The 24108-nt window shown below is 42.4% G+C and overlaps 1 non-coding gene across 1 annotated transcript; it reads right to left on the bottom strand.

The window, feature by feature from the left end:
- Nucleotides 1-6056: 6056 nt before the first annotated feature.
- On the bottom strand, nt 6057-6190 carry LOC113834796. The gene has a single exon (XR_003483600.1). It is a non-coding gene; the product is annotated as a small nucleolar RNA SNORA42/SNORA80 family (small nucleolar RNA).
- Between the last annotated feature and the right edge of the window lie 17918 nt (nt 6191-24108).

Raw genomic sequence — 24108 nt, 5'->3', positions numbered from 1 at the left:
TTCCACACAACATGCTCATGAAGAACCTGAGTCAGGAGCCTTAACTTCTCCATCTTCAGTTTTTTGGGCCACTGTTTTCCTGAGACTGAAGTAAAGATAAAGATGTCTCTGTCCCTTTTTTTCTGAAAGTCTCCATGGCCACTATACAGATTTACCCACCTGAGTATCACAACTCATAGTGCCTGCTGGAGGACAGCCATTACTGGTTCATAAAATGTCTTATTAGCCATTCAGTAGTTCAAGGATCCAGAGTGTCACGAGGCCTTCCAGAGAAGACCTGGGCAAATTCCCCTACAAAAATATCAAGTTCTGCTTTATTAGCTACGCCTAAGTTTCTTGGAAATGGTGTTTCTCTCGTCAATAGATAATATTTGCAATATCTAAAACATTGTCTGGTATGTGTAAGATGATGCTTAATAAAATTTTAAGTTTTTCTATTTTTATTCTATTTCTATTCATACATGCATATGTATGTATAATGAATTGTAGGCATTTCATCCCCCATTCCGGACTCCTAGTCCCCTTCCTTTCCGACTGACATTCTTCCCAACAAGCGCCTCCTCTATTTTCATTTCTTCTTTCTGTGTGTGACTCACTGAGTTTAATTGGAGTTCTTTGCAGGAGCATGGGTGGGAGTTGTTTAAAGAAAAGTCAATGTATCAGTAGCTGCACCACAGCAACCATTGACTGCCAATAGTCCCTCAGAAGGGTGTGGGCATCGCAGATTCCTCTCTTATCCATGGTGAAATTTGACAGGACCAGTCTTGAGCAGGACTTAAGTGGATAACCATGCTATCCTGGGTCCAGGAGTGCAGTGTCTATGTCAGTCTTTGTGTTACTCATGTCCCCACTTTCTGTCTCTTACATTCTTTCTTCCCCCTCTTTCATATTGTTCCCTGAGCCTTGGAGGGGGTGATATAGATATACCATTTAAAGCAGAATGTTCTGTCGTTGCTTACTCTGGGCTTCAGCCAGTTATGGGATTCTACAGTGCTCACTAAAATAGTAGACATTGAGTCTACTATCTGGAGGTGAGCATGCCAGACCTGCTCTAACGGACACAATAGCCAGCTGTGGCCATTTGAGTTTAGGGCTTAATAGCCATATTTAAAGCAGTCACACATGGTAGCTAGAGGCTACGATATGGGACACTGCAGATACACAGCATTACTGTCACTGCAGGAAATCCTATTCATGGTACTGTGACAAATCCCTCCTAAACTTCTGTTCTCTTAATCTTGAGTCTTGCCTAAGGCAGGGAATGGTGCCTTTATTTTCCCCATGAGGAACTGAGAGTCAGAAAAGCCACGTGACCTCCTGAAATCACACAATGTAGACTCAAATGCAGTTCCACAGATCTGTCAGCCTCTAAAACGTGTGACTTTTTCATAACAAAAATAGTTTTTTGTAAAAACGATTGATCTGGATTTTATTATCCACAGGAGGAAGGAACAAATCTTAATGTAAAGAATTGAGTGGGTTGTCATTTATATGTTGGGGCCTGTTGTAATGTCAAACTAGAGGACCATATAGCAATTACCTGCTACAGAGTCTAGATTTACAGAATTTATTAAATTTTGGGTGGCTTAAACAAATGGGGATTCAAAAAAAAAAAAAAAAACTTGGCGAATGGTGTCTGACCATGCAATGACCAATTGTCAATTCAAAAGTAAATGTATAGTGAATCTGAGGTGTTTGTCAGTACTTACCCATGTGATATCACATAATATCATGACAACATGGTTCTGAGCATGCAGCATGACCGCTTTGCACTGTGCATGCTGTCCTACTATGCCACACGAAGGAATGCTGCAGAGACTATCATGTGTTATGATTTGCAGTGTCATGACTTATTGTACATATACAGCTTTATTATCTTACTGAAATATAATGCTTTAATTACAAAAAATATACTATTTTATTTCATTTCTTTTCAAAGCAGAGTCCCACTATTTAGCTCTAGCTGTCCTGGAACTCACTATGTAGGCCTGGCTACCTTGGATCTCACGGAGATCTGCCTGCCTTTGCTTCCCATGTGTTCTAATTAGAGGTGTGTACAACTACATGCCACACAAAACACTTTTAATATTTTTCTACCATCATTCCTCAGCATGTATCAAACTCATAACTTTATATTTAGTTACATTAGATATTTTATTTTTAAAACTTTTCATTGTTGGCTTTCATTTCACTAAAAAAATTATTAAATAAATTTTGGTTTGCTATTAGGACAGAATTTCCAGCAATTTCTGAATTAGCCCTAAATATACTTCTGCTAATTTGTGCTGTATATTTATGTGTTGGTTTTCTACACATTCGTAGTTATAAACACAACCAAGTCACTAGTATACAAATTTTCTTTCATCTTTAATGAATGGTAAAATTACATAAGCACAAAGACTTGCTTTTAAATAAGGTCATTTTTGTACTACAAAAATGCTTGATTTTTGTAGTTATCACCCCCACATAGACACACACACAGAGAGAGAGAGAGAGAGAGAGAGAGAGAGAGAGAGAGAGAGAGAGAGAGAATAGCATACAAATTTCTTGGTGGAAAAAGTTTGGAACAAGTCTTCAGATCTTGAGAAGCTCGTTTCCCAAACTCTGGGCAACAGCCAGGTTTTGTGTGTGTGTCACCCGTGTGTGTTCAATTTTCAAGGTGCTGTTGATACTTTCATAATATACACAGTAAATAAATTCTTAAAAACTAAAATGGAAAGCCAAGTGTATTGATTCATGCATGTCTTTAATCCCAGGCTCAGAAGGCTGAGGCAGGAGGATTTCTAGCTTGAGATCAGCTGGGGCTACATAGTAAGCTTGTGGTCTGTTTGTAATGGAAAACCACAAGGACATAGTAGTTCCAGCTTATATTTGTATTTTATTTTATCCATGTGTATGTTCAGGTGTGCGTGTGTGTGTGTGTGTGTGTGTGTGTGTGTGTGTGTGTGTGTGTGTGTGTGTGTATACACATTCATGCATGACTGGGGAACATATGTATGCCTGTGGGAACAAATGTATGCCTGGGTACCACTCCTTGTGAGCCATATACCTTGTTTTCTCCACACAGTATTCCACTGGGATCTGAGGCTGGCCACTGATGCATTTGTCTTCCAAGTATGTGCCACCACAGTCAGCTTTTCACACAGATGCTGGGGATCAAGCTTAGGTCCTCATGCTTGGGCATCAACTGTTTCACTAAGTTATCTTCTTAGCCCCCGCCCCCCCTACATTTCTATTAGATACAACAGATATAACACATTTTCATAACAGAAAAAACAAAATAGTTTTTTTTTAAGTTCCTAAGTTTTAGACCCAAAATTGGTAACTAGCAGTTATCCAGCTAACACTAGCCCAAGGACTAGATTTTGGGTGGTCCTAGAGGACCAAAATCAGAATTTTATAAGAATCTAAACCAAAAGCCAAAGATTGTGGTTTCTGGTTGCCTAAGGCCCATGGCGAATAGTAGCATGGCCTCTGGCAGTAGGGAGACTGCTGCTGAGCATGGCAACACTCCAGAGCAGTTCCACTGGGCTCCTTCTAAATGCAAACTTTCTTGAAGAGGCCAGCAAGGTCAGGATGGTCATGATGGGGTTAGTAAAAACCTCGTTAGAAAAGAAGCAACAGGGGCTGTTCAGCACAGTTCAGCCAGCTGGGTGCCAAGTCCTGGAAGAAAACCTGAGGGGAAAGAGCACATGAAACTAGGGGTTAAGGAAAAAGTGAAACTAGAAAAACTTGATGCTAACAACTCATCATGCAAACGTGAGCTTTTGTTCTCTTAGGAACTCTGACATCAGGTTTCCACACCTTAGTATAAATTAAGCAGCCAAGCTTTGTGTTCTACTGCAAAACAGGCAGGTATGACGTGTCAGTCAAAAAAAAGATGTTCAAAAAAGCCATATGGGAGCCTACTATTTTACAGGCTATATATTTTTTTCATCTAATCTATGTATTCATATGATCGATCTATTCATATTAGAAATTTTAGTTACTCTACATAGAGGATAATGGTCCTGGTGATGAGCCGTCATCTTACCCAGCTGAGAATTCTGTGAGCTCCAACAGTAACTGGCATGGCAAGAATGTAACCACTGGTGTAGTAGTGGCAATAACGTTACGGGCATAATCAGCCACATTCTGATTTAATTTGAGGCCCACTCCACAGGCTGAATTGCATGGCTGGTACTGTATCTGTGGCCAAGAACCTATCGGAGAACTCGTAGGCTCTGATGGTGAGCCTACTACAGTAATTTTACTAAAGGGACAATAGCATCAATCTGTTCTCTAAATTTGTATCTCTACAGTCATAGATTAGTGCATCTCCCAGATCTTAACATGAAGTTCCTTTCCACAGTGGACCTTGGTTAACACAGATGCTCACAAATGCTCAAAGTTCAGAGAATAATTGTCTATGGAGAGCTCAGCTACAAATAGGACATCTATATCATACCCCACCCCTTTAAGTTCATGGATTGTCATTGTTAGAGTTTCTATTGCTGTAGCAAAACAACATGACCAAAAAGCAAGTTGGGGAGGAAAGGGTTTTATTCTGCTTACGCTTTCATATTCCTGTTGATCATTGAAGGAAGTCAGGACAGTGTACTGGGTGGTTTTGTGTGTCAATTTGACACAAGCTAGAGTCATCAGAGGAAGGAGCCTCAGATGAGGAAATGCCCTCATGAGATCCATCTGTAAGGCATTTTCTCATTCAGTGATCAATGCAGGAGGGCCCAACCCATGGTGGGTGGTGCCATCCCTGGGCTTTTGATCCTGGGTTCTACAAGAAGGTGGGCTGAGCAAGCCATGGAAGGCACGCCAGGGAACAGCATCCCTCCATGTTCTCTGCATCAGCTCCTGACCCCAGGATCCTGCCCTGTTTGACTTCCTGTCCTGACTTCCTTCAGCAACGAACAGCAATGCTGAAGTATAAGCCAAATAAACCCTTTCCTCCCCAACTGTCCTTTGGGTCATTGTGTCTCATTGCAGCAATAGAAACCCTAACTAAGACAGATAGGAACTCAAACATGGTAGAAACCTAGAAGCAGGAGCTGATGCAGAGGCCATGGAGGGGAGGTGCTCACTGGCCTGCCCCCTATGGGCTTGCTCGGCCCACTTTCTTATAGAACTCAGGACCACCAGCCTAAGGATGACACCACTCACAATGGGCTGAGACATCCCCCATTAATCACTAAATAAGAAAATGCCTTACAACTGGATCTTATGGACACATTTTCCCAATTAAGATTCCCTCCTTCTGGATAACTCTGGTTTGTCAGGTTGACATAAAACCGGCTAGTACAGAGACCATGAACGAGGAAGAAACAGATTGTAAGAGCCAGAGGTTGGGAAGGACAGGCACGGCACAAAATGGTGTCTTCTGGACATTGACAGGACTGCTGCATTGGTGCATTCACAGCAGCTCTGGCCACCTGTACAAGAGCAGCATTCAAAACATTCTAGCATGGAGCAAAGAGGGGCTCATGAGCCCCCACACCTATCTGAGAAGTTAATGATAATTGAAGCCTTCTGGGGGGAGGGAAAATCCTTTTTCTTTAAGGGTGTGGCCCCTGGTAAGTTGGCCATGCTCCAGTGGATGGTTCCATATCTTGAGTAAATGGGCCGCACACATGAAGACTCGGAGTCGGAAGGGTTTGGGAGGGTGGGGTGGACATTGGGAATATGGGGAGATGAATATAATCAAAATCCATTCTAGGCATTTGTGAAACTCGCAAAGAATTAATAAAAACCTATTTTTAAAGTGAAAAGGGAGGAATAATACTGAAACTAGACATTTCTGGGATTTTTCTTTCGCAGACAATGAATTCTTCCACCACAGTACAGAAGTGAACAGAACGATGAGTAAACGTGGCTTTGCTTTTCTTTCTCACCTCCTTCTCTATCTCAGTTTGAGTTAGTAAATTCAATTATCCCCCAATATCCATGGGAATTGTTTGTAGCCTCACTTAAATTAGTAAATCCTCATGTCCCTTCAGTAAAATGGCCCAATATTTGCAGATAACCTATCTACACCTGCATATAGGCTTGAAATCATTTTTCCCCACAGTGTGACCCACTTCAGTGCCAGCAGTCTACAGGCACAGAGGCCGGGCAAGGGTTAGGAAGCATTTTGCTCTAGCATGGGACACTATGAGAGACCTAGGGTGACAAACCTGCCACAGATCCAAAACCATGCATGTTGGAGTCATTTTGGTTACTTAAAACACCTATTACAGTGCAAATGCTTTGTAGATAGCAGTTGCATTCCATGATTTACTGAACAATGACAAAAACAAGGGTGTGTCCGTTACTTTTCTCAGTGCAGTAACCAATCGCCAGACAAGAAGCAACTGAAGGGAGAGGTCTATTTTGGACCATGGTTTGAGGGGCTATAGAGGGGTCCATCATGGGAGGGAAGGCACGGCAGCAGGCCTCTTCATGGCAGTGAGAGCAAGTGTGACAACTGCTTGCTCACATCTCAGTTCCATAGGAAGTGCCGTGGAACAGGATGTAAGATAGGAACAAGCGATTAACCTCAAGGCCAAACCCTAGTGGCCTACTTCCCCAGGCTAATTCCCACCTCATTAAAGGTCCACACCCTCCAAAACCGCAGCACCAGCCAGGGACCATGTATTAAAACACAAGAGCCTGTGAAGACATTTCTCCTTCAAATGGTAACAAGAGTCTACACTGTGTCTGCTCTAGGCTGCTTATTGCCAGCTAAGCCTACCTAAAGCCTATTTATTGTTCTACTCTTTGAGAAAGCGATAGTAAAGGAATAATGAGAAAGGTGCCTCTGGAGCCATGGTTGTGTGTTCCAGCTTCGTATCTTCCAGGGCTGGTGCTGTTTCTGTTTTGTTTTGTTTTGTTTTGTTTTTGTTTTGTTTTGTTTTGTTTTCCTGCCCTCAGGAGCCCTCTCTTGTGCAGAAGTAAGGTGTTGTGGCTGTCCACCCAGCTCTGGGATGGAGCACAGGTGGAAGAAACTTAGGATCTAGGTAGGAAGAGGGGCAGGTCCTAGGGACTCCGGAAACGTCCTCAGGACCCCTCAACCTGGCCTGGATGGATACGGTTGTTTTCATCCCTGACCTGTAAATGTGAGTGGAGTGTAAAGCATCTAAATTTGAACCTCCAAACATGGAGGCCTCTGGAAAACCCAGTCTTCCTTTTCTAACAGATATTCTTATTTCCTGTATTATAAAATATGTATTTTTGTAATTTTGTATTTTAAAGCCCTCCGTTTAAGCGTTCTGTCCTACATCATTTTAGCAGTGCCATACAACCAAGATAGTCTAACCCAGCAAAAGCCCAGCTCCCATACTCTGTGTAGATGCTGTCCCTGAAATGCATTTTCAGAAGCACACTGTGTGGCTGTGCCCAGGGGGGTGCACACGTGCTCTCTCATGGCACTGCTCTGCAGTCCTGTCTCTGGATCTGTTGTAATCTTTGGATAGCTGTGAAAATATGTGAAAATAGCTGCCAGGGGACTCAGTGGTGCCTACTGTCTGTTCTCCCAGCCATCCCCAGGGGCCTTGTCGGTTTGGCCATATTTGTTGCCAAATTAAAGGATGTGCCATTCTCTGTCACCTCGGTGGGCAGATGTGAGAAGGAACAGGATGGTGTTGGTGGCTTAAAGTGTGGCTTTAACTGTGCACTGTTGGTTTTTACACCTTCTTGTAGGATAACTATCGCTGTGACAAAACACCATGACCAAAAAGCAAGTTGGGGAGGAAAGGGTTTATTATGCTTACACTACCATATTACTGTTCATCATCGAAAGACGTCAGGACAGGGCAGGAACCTGGAGGCAGGAGCTGATGCAGAGGCCATGGAGGAATGTTGCGTACTGATTTGCCCCCCAAGACTTGCTCAGACTGCTTTCTTACAGAAGCCAGGACCACTAGCCTGGGGTGGACTGTGCTCACAATGGGCTGGGCCCACCTTCATCAATAACTAATGAAGAAAATGCCCTACAACATTCCAGATAACTGTAGTTTGTGTGACACATTGACATAAAACCAGACAGCACACACACACAGATCTTAAGACTAGCTTGTGCCCAGAGAATAATCATCATTGTAAGACTCCCTGAAAGCTCAGGCCTCCGGGGTCTCAGCCCAGGACCACAGTCACCCCAATCACCAGGCGGATTCGAAAGCTTGATGCAAACTGCATGAGGCTTTATTAAAGTTGTTTAACGAGCTAACCCCATGTTAGCTCGGGTCTTTCACCTACCCGCCATGGCTGATGGCTAAAAAAGACAGCTCGAACAGGCTACATAGAGATCTTGTAGGGCAGCATAAGGAATGTCTAGGGGTACGACGTACAGGCTCAGGATTGGTGTGCCTCCAGGCTTGGAGGACTTGCCCTGTGTTGATTGGCCAATTGGTTGTTATGGCCCATAGGCCCTCCCAGGGTGGTTGCTATGCTCTGCACGTCATTGCTGTGCACTTGTCCGTAAAGCACACCCAGAGCCGTAAAGCATAGCTCCACCAGCTAACTTCTGATTGGTTCCTTGCCACAAGGCAGGCATCTGACCTCTTAGTGGCCAAGGCAAGGTCAGACAAGCACATGTTCAGCTGTTAAGGCTGCCGAAATGGGGAGCTGGTCCCTTCGCATATAGCTGTATGCTTTACTTGTAAAAATATTAAAATGCATTTTAATACTTAAAAACAGGAAAAGGAAGATTACCTATAAACATTTATTGTGGGCAGTTTGTTTTGTTTTTGTTATTTTCAACCCAGAGTTGGTCAACCCAGTGGGTGTGAAACACAGAGATAGGAAGGGGCAACTGTATCCACGGTTGTGCTAATTAATTCATGAAAGTTGAATAGGATCAGTGTACACAGACAGAAGCGTTTTAATTGGCAGCTGTTCTACTAGGCTTGTTCTTGCAATTTGTGTTTCCTCTCCTTGTCTTTGTTGGAGAGCAAAGACGGCATCCACTTCAGGCCCGGAGCAATTCCGCCTTTCTTTGCTCTATCTGTATCCTTAAATTCTCCTGCCTCCTATCCTGAGTGGGAAGTCTGTAATGGTAAAGTTAGAAACACAGTCAAAATGTACTAGTGAGACAATAACTCTGCTGGGGTACAACTGACTGAGGGTTTTGCAGCCAACAGTGTTTAAGAAATAGGTTGTGGGGCTGAGCTGGGAGCAGGGCAGGGCTAATGAAGAGGGTGACAGGCTCACAGCTGGAGTCAGTGACAGGGAAGGGACATCAGAAGGGAGAGTGCTAGGCTCCTGCAGGCTGGTTGAATGGAAAGTGTGGAGCTTGGGAAGCCGTGCTTCTGGAATCAGATAGCCTGAGTCATGAGGGACAATGGGATGTCTAGTCTGCTTGGCAAAGAGCCACTTCTTTTGTGGGCTAGCAATGATGTCATGCGGCACCTGAGTGGAACAAAATGATACAGGAGAATCAGACTTCAAAACACCTTTGTGTCAGAAACTCAGGATGTTCGAGCTGCTTGATTTAGAATTCTACTGTGGCGAGCACCACAATTCCAAAGCCAGCATTTGAGAAAGCAACCCTAGAAAGCCTTCAGCTCAACCGTAAGATATGGCAATCGTCAGTACCAATGGGATGAAAAAGAGTTAATGTGAGCCCGCAGCCCTTTCCCAACAACTGGTCTAAAAGCCATTACTAAGGGCCCACACCCTGAGCACAGAGCCAGGGAATAAATGCAGCATAGGGCAGGTCCTCGCAGAGGTTTGATTGCTCTCAGCTCTGAGTCAGCAGTTAGATTTGCTGGACTCAACAGTTTCCCATCAGCCCTGGCAAGCCTGATTAAATATCTATTTCTTCAGACATGAAAATCCCAATTCCTATAAATGATATCCCTGACCTAGAAGCACCTGCTTGAGTAGGTCCTATGGGCTCAGCATCTTTCTCTAAGTGACTCCCCAACTGCTCAGGACAGAAGAAACAGGATAGGCCTGAGAGCAGAGGTGAAATGGAAGGAGGTCTGAGGTAACTAGTGGGGATGGTGGCCAACTGGAGAACGTAGCCTGCTACTCAGCTCTAACCGGTCACTGCCAAGATGGAAACATAAATGTTTATGTAATGACTGCTAGTTAGTAAATAGTTGATGAAAAGATTTTTAAATACAAACTAGCCAAATCAGATATACCCATGCGGGATCCATTTGCAGTCTTGGCCATACACTTGGTCGAGTGAGTGCATGGAGTAAGTCAGCTTGTTGGAACTGTCAGAGCCTTTAAAAACAGAAGTAAAGGACCTGGGAATGGCTCTGTGGTTAAGAGGTCCTTGCAGTGGACCTAAGTTCAGTTCCCATCATCTATGTTGAGCAACTCACAACCACCTGTAACTCCAAGCTCCAGGGCATCTGACATGCTATGAAATGTTTCATCACAGTACAGCTGTCTGTGGTCCATAGAATGGGGGTGGCAGGAGGTGGCTCTTGCAATAGTGCTAGGAAGGAAATTAGACTGGGGCAATCAATGGTAGAGGAAATGGCATGAATGACTTTGAGCCATGCTGATTTCATTACATGGATTTTTTTAAAGTTGTTTCTCCCTCCAGTCTATTTTGAGAAGTTATGTATGCTCTAATCAGAATAGTGATTTCTTTATTTCCCTGTTTGTGGTCTCTTCTTCCCAGATCTGGACCTGTGGCCTTGGCGGTTGAGATCAGCTGATGGGACACCCTCACTCTGGACTCTGAGTGAGGATCCCTTGGCCTGCAGAACCTGTCGTTTGCACTTTTCAAATGCTTTGGATCATGACCCAGCACTTCCTCGAGGAGCCTGCCAGACTGACAGCCTCCTTGGTCTCAAGACTCCATCTGAACCAGCACAACTGCACCTTAGAAAGTCAGCCCTGGGATCCTGAACCCCAGAGAGGGACCGAGGCCCCTCTTGGCCACCAACCTGAGACCAAAAAGAATTGTTTCCCCCTAGCTTTCCATGGGAAGATGTGGAAATTTCCAGTTACTAAAACAGATTGTCATAGAGTTATTTATATCTCTGATTTCCTCTGGGGGCTGGAAACTCCAGACCATTTTGTGTCAACAAAATCATAACTGGTGGGTTTGAAGCTTCCTAGAATCCTGGCAGCCTCTGAAGTTTGAATTAACAGGAGGAAGCAGTTAAGCCGATTTTGAGTACACAACCATGGGATAAGACTTTGTTTAGACTTTACTTTTTTTATGGTCCGTGTCACAAGGCATTTGTTTTAACCTGTAATGTCACAATGTTTGCTAATGTTTTCCTTAAAACAAAACATTGTAGAGTTTTGCTGCTGTTGTTTTCCGGTGGTATCACCTTAAGGGAAAATGTCATGCCAATGTGTTGTGCCTTCAGAGATTTCAGATGAGTAGCTATAATGCCCTGTTCCCCAAACTAAGCCCACTTCCCTAGCCTTCTGTGTTATTTTACAGTGAACCCTCTAGTAGATGTTTCTACAGCTGTAACATGGTGATGTCATTAGTTAGGGCATTTGATGATGGGCATTCTGGAAGTCCTTCCAGATCTCTTTGTGCTCGGATTACATAAGGTGCTAAATTTGGTCTGTATGCTAGAACTATGGAGCTCAGTGAATTTACTGACCTGAGAACTACCTAAATGTACCCATTAGCTACTGTCACAGCTGTAAGTTAGTGAGCCTAAAGCAAGCTCTTTACCCAGTGTTTAGACTGAATTTGGAGTTGATGGGATGAAAAGGGTTAATGGTAATATTTAGAGTATGCTTCTGTAGCTAGCTTTTTTTTTTTTTTTACAAACAAACGAAAAACTTAAATTAACCTGTTTCTTTTCATCTATCTTTTACCTGGAGGCTTTTTTCCTTTCTTTCATTCTACATGTCCTACTCTCCTGCTTCCTCCATGACTGTCTGGATGGCAGATGCCTGGCTGGACCCTGGCATCTCCTTCTCCTTTCTCTTCCTTTTTCTTCTGTCTGGAGTCTAGATTCCTTCTTCTACTTATGCTTTCTGCCTACCAGTCCCACTGTCTAGCTATTAGCGGTTCAACTTTTTGTAAGGCTAATCAGATGCCTTAGGCAGGCAAGATGAAACAACAACACATCGTTACATAATATCCCACAACATAAACAAATGTAACACATTTTTACATAGTGGAAGTAACATTCCCACAACCTGCATCTTACTCTGTCATCATCTTCCTGCACAGAACAGAGAATGCCTGTGAAGCACAAATCTCTGAGGTGTGTTTAGATGCCTTTTGCAGCAAGGTGGGTCTCTCACTGCTTCTATGCCATAGCCTAAGATTCCTGCTGGGGAAGCAGACCCTCCCAGTACCAGAGAGCAGGGCAGACAGAAAAGTCTTTCTGGGTATACAGACTCACTTATGCTGGACCCCTGCTCTCAGATGCATGATTGGCAGGCCTAATCCTGATTGCCAATCAGTGTTGAGTGGTTTGCTTGTTTTATTAGGAATCGGTAGTATAATGGATTCTGACAAAATATTGCCATCTTTGGCCCTTGCTGGGGCTATTTTCTAGGATATCAAATAGAGAAAGGCCATGTAGAACCAATATCCTAAAATCCTAAGAGGCCATAAGGTAGTGTGTGCAGTGTGCACTATTTTACACTGTGATCTCTTAAAATTAACCCCTAACATTTACCAAATACTTACTAGGTGCTTGATACTATGAAGCCTTTTACACACACCACTGGAGTGACTTCTCTCAAAATCCTCTGAAAAGGGAACTATTAATGACATCACTCCCTAGGCAAGGTACCCAGAGTCCAGAAAGGTTAGACAGTCTGGCTGGGGCTACTTGCTTTGTTGAGAAGTAAGTGAGCAAGGGCATCAAACCCATATTTATTACAGCCTTTAACGTGCCCTGGTTTCCCTGGATGGGACTTCAAGGTGGACTTTTGCCACTTGCATATGCCCAGTGGTATTTCGACTGATCAAGGATTAATTTCACGCCTACCTTTCCTGGTGAGATACAAGAGGTATGTGTAGGGGAAGTCCAGGTTTGGGGGCCCAAGGTTCAAACTCTAGCTTTACTATGTAAGTCTTTAGATCCATCAGCTGACCTCCTTAAGCATTAATTTTCCTATCTGAAAATTGAATAGTAAATGAATGGTGTTTATTGCCTTTCTTTACCTGGCACTATTATGTGCGGTGTGCAATGAATATGTGGAAAGTATGTGTCAGTGTGAATCCCCCAACATACCAGCCACTGTCTCCAAAGCAAAGGCAGCACAGCATTCAGGCATTACCAGCTGATTTATCAGCAGCACAGCATTCAGGCATTACCAGCTGATTTATCAGCACCAGATTTCTCCTAGTTCCATTCCTAAAGAAACTTCCAGCCTAAATATGTTGCATGGGTTTTCAGTCCCAGGAACTCCTACACAGGCCTCAACGTCAAAGTGCTCACTGGTCCTTGTGTGTCTTATGTGGTCTCTTCCACCCACAATGCCTCATTTATGGAACTTCAGATCTTCCTGGAAGAAGGCTGTCCATGTTTTAATCATTACCTGTCCCTGTCCTAGGAGACATACTCTTATACTCTTCCTAATTTTCCTCCAACTGATTGTGATCTGTCTTTCCTTTAAGCACAAGTTCTCTCTCTCTCTCTCTCTCTCTCTCTCTCTCTCTCTCTCTCTCTCTGTCTCTCTCTTTCTCTCAGTACATACACGTTTTCATTTTTAAACTATGGGGACTAGAGCACACATTTAATCTCCCCCACTTGGACTCCTGGAAGACAGAGGAAGTGTAGACTCTTCCGACTCCCACAGTACCGTGTAGGAGATAGGTGTTTTATACATGACTGACTCTGAACATCTTTATATAGTGAGGATAAAATTATACTCATTAGTCTAACTTTTTATGACCTTAATGTGATTGCCTAAAAAGTAAATAATGACAATTTTAAATCCTTAATTAAAATATAATTATGTCCCTTCTGTCCTTCCATTTCTTCCCTCCAACCCCTCCTATGGCCCCCACACTCTCTCTCAAATCAATGGCTTCTCTTTCTTCTTCTTTGAATATTACTGTTACTTATGTATGCACACAAATATATAAATACAACTTCCTGAGTCTATTAAGTGTTGCTTATGTTTTTATGATTTCAAAGTTAACCACTCTATATTGGATAGTCAGTTAGGGGCTCATCGCTGGGAGATGCAACCTCTTCTCTCAGAAATCAGGAGTTGTCTGTAGTTCTTTGTCTAGGACTGGTGACCTATGAGACTTCCCTCTTCCATGTTAGTTAACTAGTCTAGTTGGTGGTGTCATTGTTCAGCTCTTGCTAAGGCAGCCATCTTGCTGAATGTAGCTTCCCAGTCATTTCTGGGAGACACGATTTCACAGCAGACTTCCTGGTCTTGCCATCCTTCCATTACCTCTTCCAGGATGCTGCTTGAGCTTGCATGCAAGAGTTCTATCATATATGTATCCATTAGGTCTGGGCACCCATGACCAGTAGATCTCTGTACATAGAAAGGCAATTAAAAATTTTCTTTAATCCCAGCACTTAGGAGACAGAGGCAGGTACATCTCTGTGAGTTCAAAGCCAGCCTAGTCTACAAGAGCTAGCTCCAGGACAGCCTCCAAAGCCACAGAGAAACCCTATCTCAAAAAAAAATTAAACCTTAAAGAATTTTTAAAATTGCCTTTATATGTGCAGAGATATGGATATGTTTGTGTAAATGTGACTTCCATATCTGTGCCATGACATCTCTCTCTCTCTGTCTCTCTCTCTCCCTCTCTCTGTCTCTCTCTCTCTCTCTCTCTCTCTCTCTCTCTCTCTCACACACACACACACACACACACATGCAATGAGGCTAAGGCAGACACTCACAAACTGCATGACAGAGCACAAATCAAACCTTCATATAAAAGTCCCTGTCCCACTGTATGTCTTTTATTACTTTTAAAGTGAATGTGAGCCAAGTATTTTCCTTGGAAATTCTAGAGCATTCCCTAAGTTCTATTTTTATAATTCAATTTCTGCTTGGTGTGGTGTGGTTTTGCTCTATTGCTTTCCTTGGGATGGTTACCTCAACAGAGATTTGTAGAGAAGGTGAACTTCTCAAGCTTTACAGATGCACCCTCTACTTCCAGAGGTCTTTATGTTCACATTGCTACTGGAATACTTTTCCACTGGTATGCTTAAAGCTTCACTTTGCCAATATAACAGGCTAAAGCAATGGCACTTAGGTTTTCCTGTTTTGGTCACCCTTGGCTTTGCTCCTAAACCACCATTCTTCCTGTGGCCACCATTAGAATCTGTATCTAATAGGCTCTTCCTTTCCCTGCTCAACCTCTTGTTCAGTGTTTTGTTTACTCTATAATTTAATCATTTTGATATATTATTTAGCTTTTAAGCTACAATGTTTTCACCTATATATGAACATCCTAAGAATAACACCCCTCTCACTGGACTGTCAGATGAAAATTATGTATAACTGATTTTTTAAAACTTTCTGAGAAATGTTTATTCCTTTCTTTAACAAATATGAATTGAGAATAAATAAATTATGTAAATTTTGAACAACCATTTATATCAATTTTCTTTGATTTCATGTTAAAACTTACCTTATAAAGTAGTAGTTTTTGGATATAGACAGTTCAGTTGTATCTGATTTGTTTTTGTAATATATGGCTTTAGATTCTTAACTGTCTTTGACCAAAATCTTTGAACAATTATTATTTTAAATTATTTTTATTAGTTGTGATATATCTCACTAAAATATCCTCTGACTCATACCAATGTTGGGATAGAGGAAGAAGCAAGGTTCTCAGTTGTGGTAAGACACATCTGGTTTCTAGTCTGTAATTCAAGGTGGCTTTATAGATGACATAGCCCTTGGTTCTTAGAGCCACACCTCTTCAGAGATTCCTGTGGGTAAGAAAATTCTGAGTGCTAGTCTGGTATCTCGTCATCTCCACTGAGATCAAGAAATACAACTCTGAGGCGATGCTTCATGCCTGCCAAATCATGGTTAGAACAGTTGAAGTTTGCTGAGGCTCAACCTCATGAATACAGTTCTCTGGGCTTCAGAGAAGGCATTACTCTCTAGACCTCGCAGGACCCAAGGGGTGAGGCAAGATACATAATTATACATGACCAATTTCCCATTAGTCTTGTCTCCCTGAGTTTTTAAAATCCTCCCATAGACTATGTGATGAGTTAGCATCACCCATGTAGCCTACTGTTAGTCCATCTTCCTACAAAGAAAGCAAAACTTTTCCCAGATGCACGAGTTGATATATCTGTTACAGCTTTTGCTGTGTTACAAGCTACCCCAAATTTAGAGACCTAAAACAATTAGTGACATTTTATGATTTTCTAGGTTAACAATTTGGACTGGATGATTGTATCTTATTTTCTATGTTTGTACTTTTTTTTTTCCGAGACAGGGTTTCTCTGGGTAGCCCTGGCTGTCCTGGAGCTAGCTCTAGTAGACCAGGGTGGCTTTGAACTCACAAAGATCTGCCTACCGGGTGCTGGGATTAAAGGCATGCACCACCACTGCCCGGCTTTTTATACTATTTTTAATTATTTTATATGTATGGGTGTTTTGCCTGAATGTCTGTGCACCACATATATGCAGTGCCTGTGGAGACCAGAAGAGGGCGCTGGATTCTCTTGGAACTGGAGTTATAAATGGTTGTAAGCCAACTTGTAGTGCTGGAGATAGAACCTGGGTCCTCTGGAATAGCAGCCAGTGCTTTTATCCACTGAGCCATCTCTCCAACCCCAGTTGTACCACATTTCCTAATGTCTCTTTGGTTAAAGAAAGCACACAGGCATGCCAGATTTCAGTGTGTAAAGAGACGATGTGAAGCAAAGCATGATATTCTGGGGGACCAGAAATACTGGAACTGTCTAAAATGTTGAGTCCAAAGAATTCAGGAAGTGACAGTCAGGGCTCCATCGAATCAAATACCTTTAGAATCCACTCCACATGTAATATTCAGTTTATTCCAATATAAATTAAAAATTTGTGATTCTCTTGGAATATGAGGCGTTTCTTATCCACCTAGACTCTACTCCTATCACTCGGAATGAGGCCAGGACATGGGAGCTTTTGAGGAACGGGGATACCCCTGGGAGGCCATTGTTCATATGTGGTTATACAGGGTTTTAAGCAAGGGAAAGTTAGTGTCACCAGACAGGAAAGAGGGACTTCTTTCATTATGAAGGGGAGTTCAGGGGCAGGTTGAGGACAAGCCCGGTCAAATGTCCCCATTCCTAGCCTGGGTCCTGCTCCTTCCATGTTCCTGTTCTCCGTAGACTTACCAGTTCCTGAATGCTTGGTTTGCTTCTGAGTTCTCAGTCATATTTAGTTGTTCCTGCAACCCGAAGGAGTGGGAGATATTTTTAGAGCCAGTTTAGAACCCCAGCTGATGCTCTGCCTGTGGTTTTAGGGGAAATCTCACCTCGAATCCCTTATAACCATGTTTACTAGAATAATGCTCAAATATAACAGCTACTCAGTCCAAAATCCTACCGCTCCACCAGACCCCTCCCCTCAGGTCTCAGGAGCTGTGCAGAAAAAGGAGGTAGAAAGATTGTAAGTCAGTGGGAACAGAGGACAGCAAGGAAACAAGGCCTTCTAGACACGACAGAGCTGACACACATATGAACGCATGGAGACTGGCAGCACCCACAGGGCCAGCACAGGGCCAAGCCAGATGAGGTCCAGTGCTGAGGGGGAAACGGGATACAAGGCCTCAACTTTAACACAGACACTTCCTCCAGCTGACAACTGCTCACAAAAGAAAAATTAGTTTTTCCAATGTCGTCTCACTGGGTATGCACACCACATTTAGGGGAGGTGTGTGGATGGCCAACACAAAACAAACTCCATAGCATTGTTGGAGATGTTTTGGCTCATAATACTTTGTTTGAAATTTTTTTTAAACCTTTTTTTTTTTTGCTTTTGCTTTTCTATTATGTTTTCCAATTTTGTGTTTTTATGGTTTTTGTGATGTGTGTTTGTATACATGCAAGCATGTGTGTCTCGTTTTGTTTTGTTTTTTCTCTCTCTTTCCTGTTTCTTTGCTCTGTTTTATTCTGGATTGCTGGTGTGTTTATTGGATTGTTTGTTTCTTAAAGAGAGAAAGGAGGTGTGGAGTTGGATGGATAGGGAGGTGGGGAGATTCTGGGAGGAAATGAGGGAGGGAAAACTGTGATCAGAATATACTGTATGAAAAAATAAGAAAATGTTTTCAATAACTTAAAAAAAAGGTGAGACTGGAGCTGGCATGGTGGCGTATGCATGGTGGCAGCACACAAGGTGGTGCGTGTCTCCAATCCCAGCACTTAGGAAGCCAAGGCACAAGAACGAGTTAAAAGCTTTCCTAGTCTACAATTTAAAAGCCAATCTCAAAACAACATCAACAAAAAAAACAAACTCATGTGCAAACTAGCTTATATGCAAAAGACAAATTATTCATTTACACAATTGAATAACCTAGAGGTACGATGGGTCCTAACAAATGCCCTCAGGAGTCTCTCTCTCTCTCTCTCTCTCTCTCTCTCTCTCTCTGTCTCTCTCTCTCTCTCTCCTCTCCTCTCCTCTTCTCTCCTCTCCTCTCCTGTCTATTCCTTCTGCTTCCTTTCTGCACTTCTGTTGTTGTGGTGGTGTTGTGTTGTGTTGTTTTGTTTTTCAAGACAGGGTTTCTCTGTGTAGCTTGGCTGTCCTGGAACTTGCTCTGAAGACCAGGCTGACCTTGAGCTCACAGAGTTCAGAGTTCAGAGATCAGCCTGCCTCTGCCTCCTCCCAAGTGCTGGGATTAAAGGAGTGCACCCCCACCACCCAACTCAGTGTGTCCTCTTATGATCACAAGATGATGGCCTGTAGTTAACAGACCCTCTATGTTCAAACCCATGAGGCTCTCTCCCTCTGGAACCAAAAGCCAAAATAATCCCCTTCTTCCCTGAGTAGCTTTTTTGCCAGTTTATTTTTATTACAGCAATAGAAAAGTAACTAGTACTTCTATGACGTCACAGGTAAACATGGCCCTGTGGTCCTCTGGATGTTAAGACAGAGATAATCAAGAATCAGAGAAGCCTTTGAGCTGATATGTTGGAGGTTCCAAGTGCATCTGTGGACGTTTGCCAAAATGTGTAGGGAAAGCTATTGGGAGTTCCAACGGTTTCTGCACTGTTATGACAAAAGCCACTAAAAGAAGGAATCGTCTATTCTGACTCATAGTTCAAGGGGACAGTCCACCATGACATGGCGACAGGAGTCTGCAGTAACTGGTTACATTGCACCTGCAGTCAGGGAGCAAAAAGAGATTAATGCTTGTACTCAGATAGCTTTCTCCTTTTCTATTAGAAATAGTTTTCATGAAGTATTCTGATCCCTGTTTCTCCTCCCTCATCTCCTCCCAGATCCTCCCCACCTCCCCACCGAACCAATCCCATGCCTTTTTTCTCTCTCTTTAGAAAATACATGGTCCAATTAAAAATCAAAAACAGAATAAAACAAAGTAAATTAATAGGGGGAAAAAAGAAAAAAGAGTACAAGAAACACATACACACAGGGAAATACACATACACACTCACACATATAAAATTCATAAGAACATAAAATCGGAAAACAGGAAAGCAAAAGTCAAGAAAGTTTTTGTTTTTTTTTAAGCACAAAGCATTAAAGAGACAAAACATGCCTAAAAAACATACCACTGAGTTTGTTTTCTATTGGCCATCTATGGCTGGGCATCCAAGCTACCCTTAAGTGTGGTTTATATACCCAGGGAGACTCCATTGGAGAAAGCTATTTTATCCTTTGCCAGTAGCTGTGAATTGTAGATAGCTTCTGTTAGGATGGGAACTCATATTCACTTCTTTTCAGAGCTGGGGCCACACCTGGCCTGGACCTGTGCAGGCCCTGTGCAGGATGCCACAGTTAATCCTGTTGTATCTGGAAGACGCTGTTTCTTTGGTGTCTTCCATCCCCACTGGCTCTTGCAGTCCTTCTACCTCCTCTTCAGCATAGCTCCCCAAACCCTGCAGGGAGGGGTTAGCATTCTTGTTTTTGAGGTATGCAGTCTGCAGCCCCAGTCCATGGTGTAGGGCAGGCCACACTTAGGGTGGGCCTTCCCACCTCAGTTACCTTAATCCAGACACTCCCTCACTCATGTGTCCAGAGGCTTGTCCCTTCGGTGAGTCTCAATTCTTGCCAAGTTGTCGGTCAATATTAACCACCAAAGGGAAAAATCCCACTACCATCCTGAACCCCTGGGTAAAAATGTCTCTGCTTCAGACAAACGATCATAGGTTCAGAAGTGGGTTGCCTTTCCTGATAGTGTGTCTCTTTCCTTTCACAGGAGACATACGTGTTCATGTGCAGGAACAGTTTGGACTTTTCATGGCTGGGCTTGAAACATTAGATTTCCCATGCCTTAAACCTAGTATGTGGCACAAAAGTTGATCAAATTTATCATTGTAGCTGTCATTCCATTCCAGTGTGTGTGTGTGGTTAGTTGGTTATGAAAGTAGGTCTCGTGTAGGCCAGACTGGCCTTGAACTCCTCCTGATCCTCCTCCTTCTACCTCCCACGTGCTAGGATGACAGAGGAACACTACCACACCTAGCCACTGTTCTAATAACCTCACAGGTGTTTGATGACTCTGACTTCACAATTTAGAGACATAGGGACTCTTAAGGTCCTTATTTTTGTACGTAAGCAAACTAGAGCCCCATGAAGTTTAATTAAATTGTTTCTATTAACTCAGCTAGTAAATGGCATAGCCTTTTATATCTTAAGATTCTTCAGCCAACCACAATAAGAAGAGGCCAAGACATCCGAGACGCATTTATTTCAAAGAGCCCTCATAATAATGGCATTTTGTAATTACATCTCAGTCTGACTGTCACTGCCTGTGAAGTAGCTAGAAGCAAGAACTGATTTTTTAAATTCATTTTCATAATCACAGAACCCAAAACAAGGATTTACATTTTTAAAAATACTTTTAAAAATATTATGCATGGAGTCTAGAGAAAAGAAGGCAAGAAGGAAAAATGTGTCAGTGAATCTCAGGCACGACACTAGATCCACACACTCCTACCGCCTGTCAGATCTGTCCCTCCTGTGGCCCAGGAATGTATCAGATCCACACAGCTTAATGGAACCAGCCATGGCCGTCAGTCCAGCCACGCCCCCCCCTTCCACCCTACCCAGAAGAGAAGCAAGTATGACTTGACTCTTCATAAATTTTCTATAGGAATAGTATATTCTGCAGCAGCTTTGGTGTCTCTTGTGGAATAGTATTGAGGAGTTTTATCACCATAATCCACACTGTTGACCTAATTTCGAGTTGACTGGTGGTGACTAACCTTTTCTCTTTCTTTGTTAGGTGTGTGTATGTGTGGTATGTGTGCATTATGTAGGTGTGTGGGTGCATGCACACATGCGTGTGGAGGCCTGAGGTTGATGTGAAGTGTATTCCTTGACTGTTCACTTATGTTCTGAGGGAGGGCCTCTTCTTGACCCCTGAGCTTGCTGTGTTGGCTAATCTAGCTAGCCAGCATGCTCCTACCGCCCTCCAGCTTGCTGGCATTGCAGGCTGGCTGCCACACCCACCTGGTTTTTACATTGGTTTTGAGGATCTGAATTCTGTTGCTTACTCTTTGGGACAAGCACTTTACCCACCAAGCCATCTCCACAGTCCCTGATGGCTAAACTTGCCAACTTGATTATACTGAAAAGTTCAAAACTAGGAGACTAGTATAGTTTACTCACGTGTGTGTCTGTAAGGTCACATCCAGAGACAATTCTGTAGGTGGGAAGACCTTTGCTGGATGTGGTCGGCACCACACCATCCTGTAGACTGAGGGGCCTCGTAAAGCAAAAGTGAGGTGAGAAGAGCCCTAGAGAATGGACTTATCCTCAAGTTCATGCCCATTCCCGTTGTTTCCTTTCTTCCTTGTTGGATGTGTGGGCCCACTCTGCCATGCCATACCCTTCCTGCCAGAAAACTGACACTCTCAAACAGTGAGGCAGAATAAATTTCTCCTTCCTTTGGTTGTTTCATCAGACATCTTGTCACAGAGAACAGAAAGCTAATTAATATACTAACAGAGTATCTTCTGTTGACTTTTGGAACAAGACAGTAGCATGTTTCCTGCTCAGTTCTGTTTGTCCTGTGAAAATTGACCTCCAGGTTACAACAACTGCAGGAAGCAGAGAGGAAGCAACCAGATCCAGAATGTTTTATCTGTAGAGATAGAAAGGGAAAACAATGACATTGTTTGTCAAGTCAGGAAGCATTCTAATATTCAGTCCCCCTTGATCCAAAATCCCAAACTGAAATGAGTAACTTACCAAGTGATTTAAAATTTAAATTAAAAGAAATAATACAAAATTTTTAAGCAAGACCAAATTTAAGCAGGGTTTTTTTCCTCCTTCTTACACTGGCTAAGACTTTTCTAAATTGTAACACATACTAAATATATACACTAAATATGTTAATGTACTAGACCATTCAAAACTTGTAGTCTCATAAATTGTTAATAGTGGAATAAATTGTCACAATGCAGCATTTAAAGTATTTATAGTGTGGAGGCCAGGCCATTTGCCCTACACTTAGCTCAAGTAATTCTACTGCTCAGAATCTCTCTAAGGAAATAATACAAAGTATTGACTAATACAAAGTATCAGCGAAGCTATAGGCACATAAAGGCGCTCTCTCTCTCTCTCTCTCTCTCTCTCTCTCTCTCTCTCTCTCTTTCTCTCTCTCTCTCATTTTTTGTGTGTGCTTTCTTACAACATTGAATGAAGTAGGAAAAATATAAAACTTTTACTTAGATTACTCAAGATTAATGACTCTACTTAGAAATACTATTACAAGAAGAATTGCAAGAATTCTTCTAAAGAAAAGAACAGAGGGGAAGAACATGCTTTACTTATAACATGCTTTCATTACGGTATTTGTGACCCCAAACTGGAAATTACCTGTCAAGCACAATGGAAAGAGTTTAGTCATAGTGAGTTGTGTTTATATTACAGGTCACCATCTAACCATGGGCACTAAACTAGATAGAAATATGAAATAATTGTTGAATGCCATGTTAAGTCTCTGTGTGTTGGGGCACTTGCTGTGAAGTCAGCACAAAATTTGCATTTATCTCTTCATGTTATAGGGCCCTATGGAAGAAGAGGGCCCAAGCCTTACAAAGATGAAAAGATGGAGACTAGGTTGCCGAGTAACTTTCCTAAGTTTTCACATTTTGGAGAGCCAGGACTCAAATGTCAGCTCACTGATACAAAAAGTTCAGATAAAAGACAAAATTGTTGTGTGTGCAGGAGGGGTGTGAATGAGAGATGAGGTGGGAGGGAGAATGGGCGGGGCAATGGTTCACTGGTCTCACAACTAACTATACCTTAGCACTATTTTGGGTTCAATGCCAAGCCCAGTAACTAACATGAGAAAAAGTCTAGAAAGGGGTACACTAGACTCTCAAGAGGGTTTTGTTCACACATAAGGCTGTGCAAGTTCCTTCTAGAGAAGCAGATGCACATAATTGCTTATAATACAGATGTTAGCCTTTATGTAAACTCTCATTTCTCTAGAATACGTTCTCTAAAGTGGACTGGCCACTGAAATGCTGTGGTATTCAAAGACAACAAAATTACCCCTGCAATGTTGTTATTGGTAAGATGCTTCTCTGTCATTTCTTTGCAAAATTTGAGGAAAATTCCTCCATAAAATCCTTTTGTAAAGATTGGAGGGGTTGCTAAAAAAAAAATCTCACATCCTATTCATTTTTCTTTCTTTCCTTCCCTTTGCTTGCTCAGCTGTATCATAAGAATAGTAACGCTGCATAGCTTTGCCCATGCCAGGAGACTATGAGCTATATTTATTTTACTATATTCTTCCCGTATTTGAGAGGGAAAAATGCACTTTGGATACTTTAAATATATGTCTAAAATTTTGACATTTAAACATTTTAAATTTAAGCATTATATTTAAAAATATGTGAAAATTTAGAATTTCTGGGTCTACCTATTAGAACTCAGAAGGTCACTGATAGACTGGAGTTTTGGCAAACTTTTTGTATGTTCAACATGTGTTTCCCTTATGTCAGGCACAAATTTTCACCTGTGTTTTTATGAGAATCTAAAGAGAAACTAAAAGACAAGTTGAGCAAGTGAAAGTTTGAG

The sequence above is a fragment of the Cricetulus griseus genome, chromosome 3, assembly GCF_003668045.3.
Source record: "Cricetulus griseus strain 17A/GY chromosome 3, alternate assembly CriGri-PICRH-1.0, whole genome shotgun sequence".
Taxonomy (NCBI): domain Eukaryota; kingdom Metazoa; phylum Chordata; class Mammalia; order Rodentia; family Cricetidae; genus Cricetulus; species Cricetulus griseus.
This window is presented reverse-complemented; position numbering and strand designations above follow the sequence as displayed.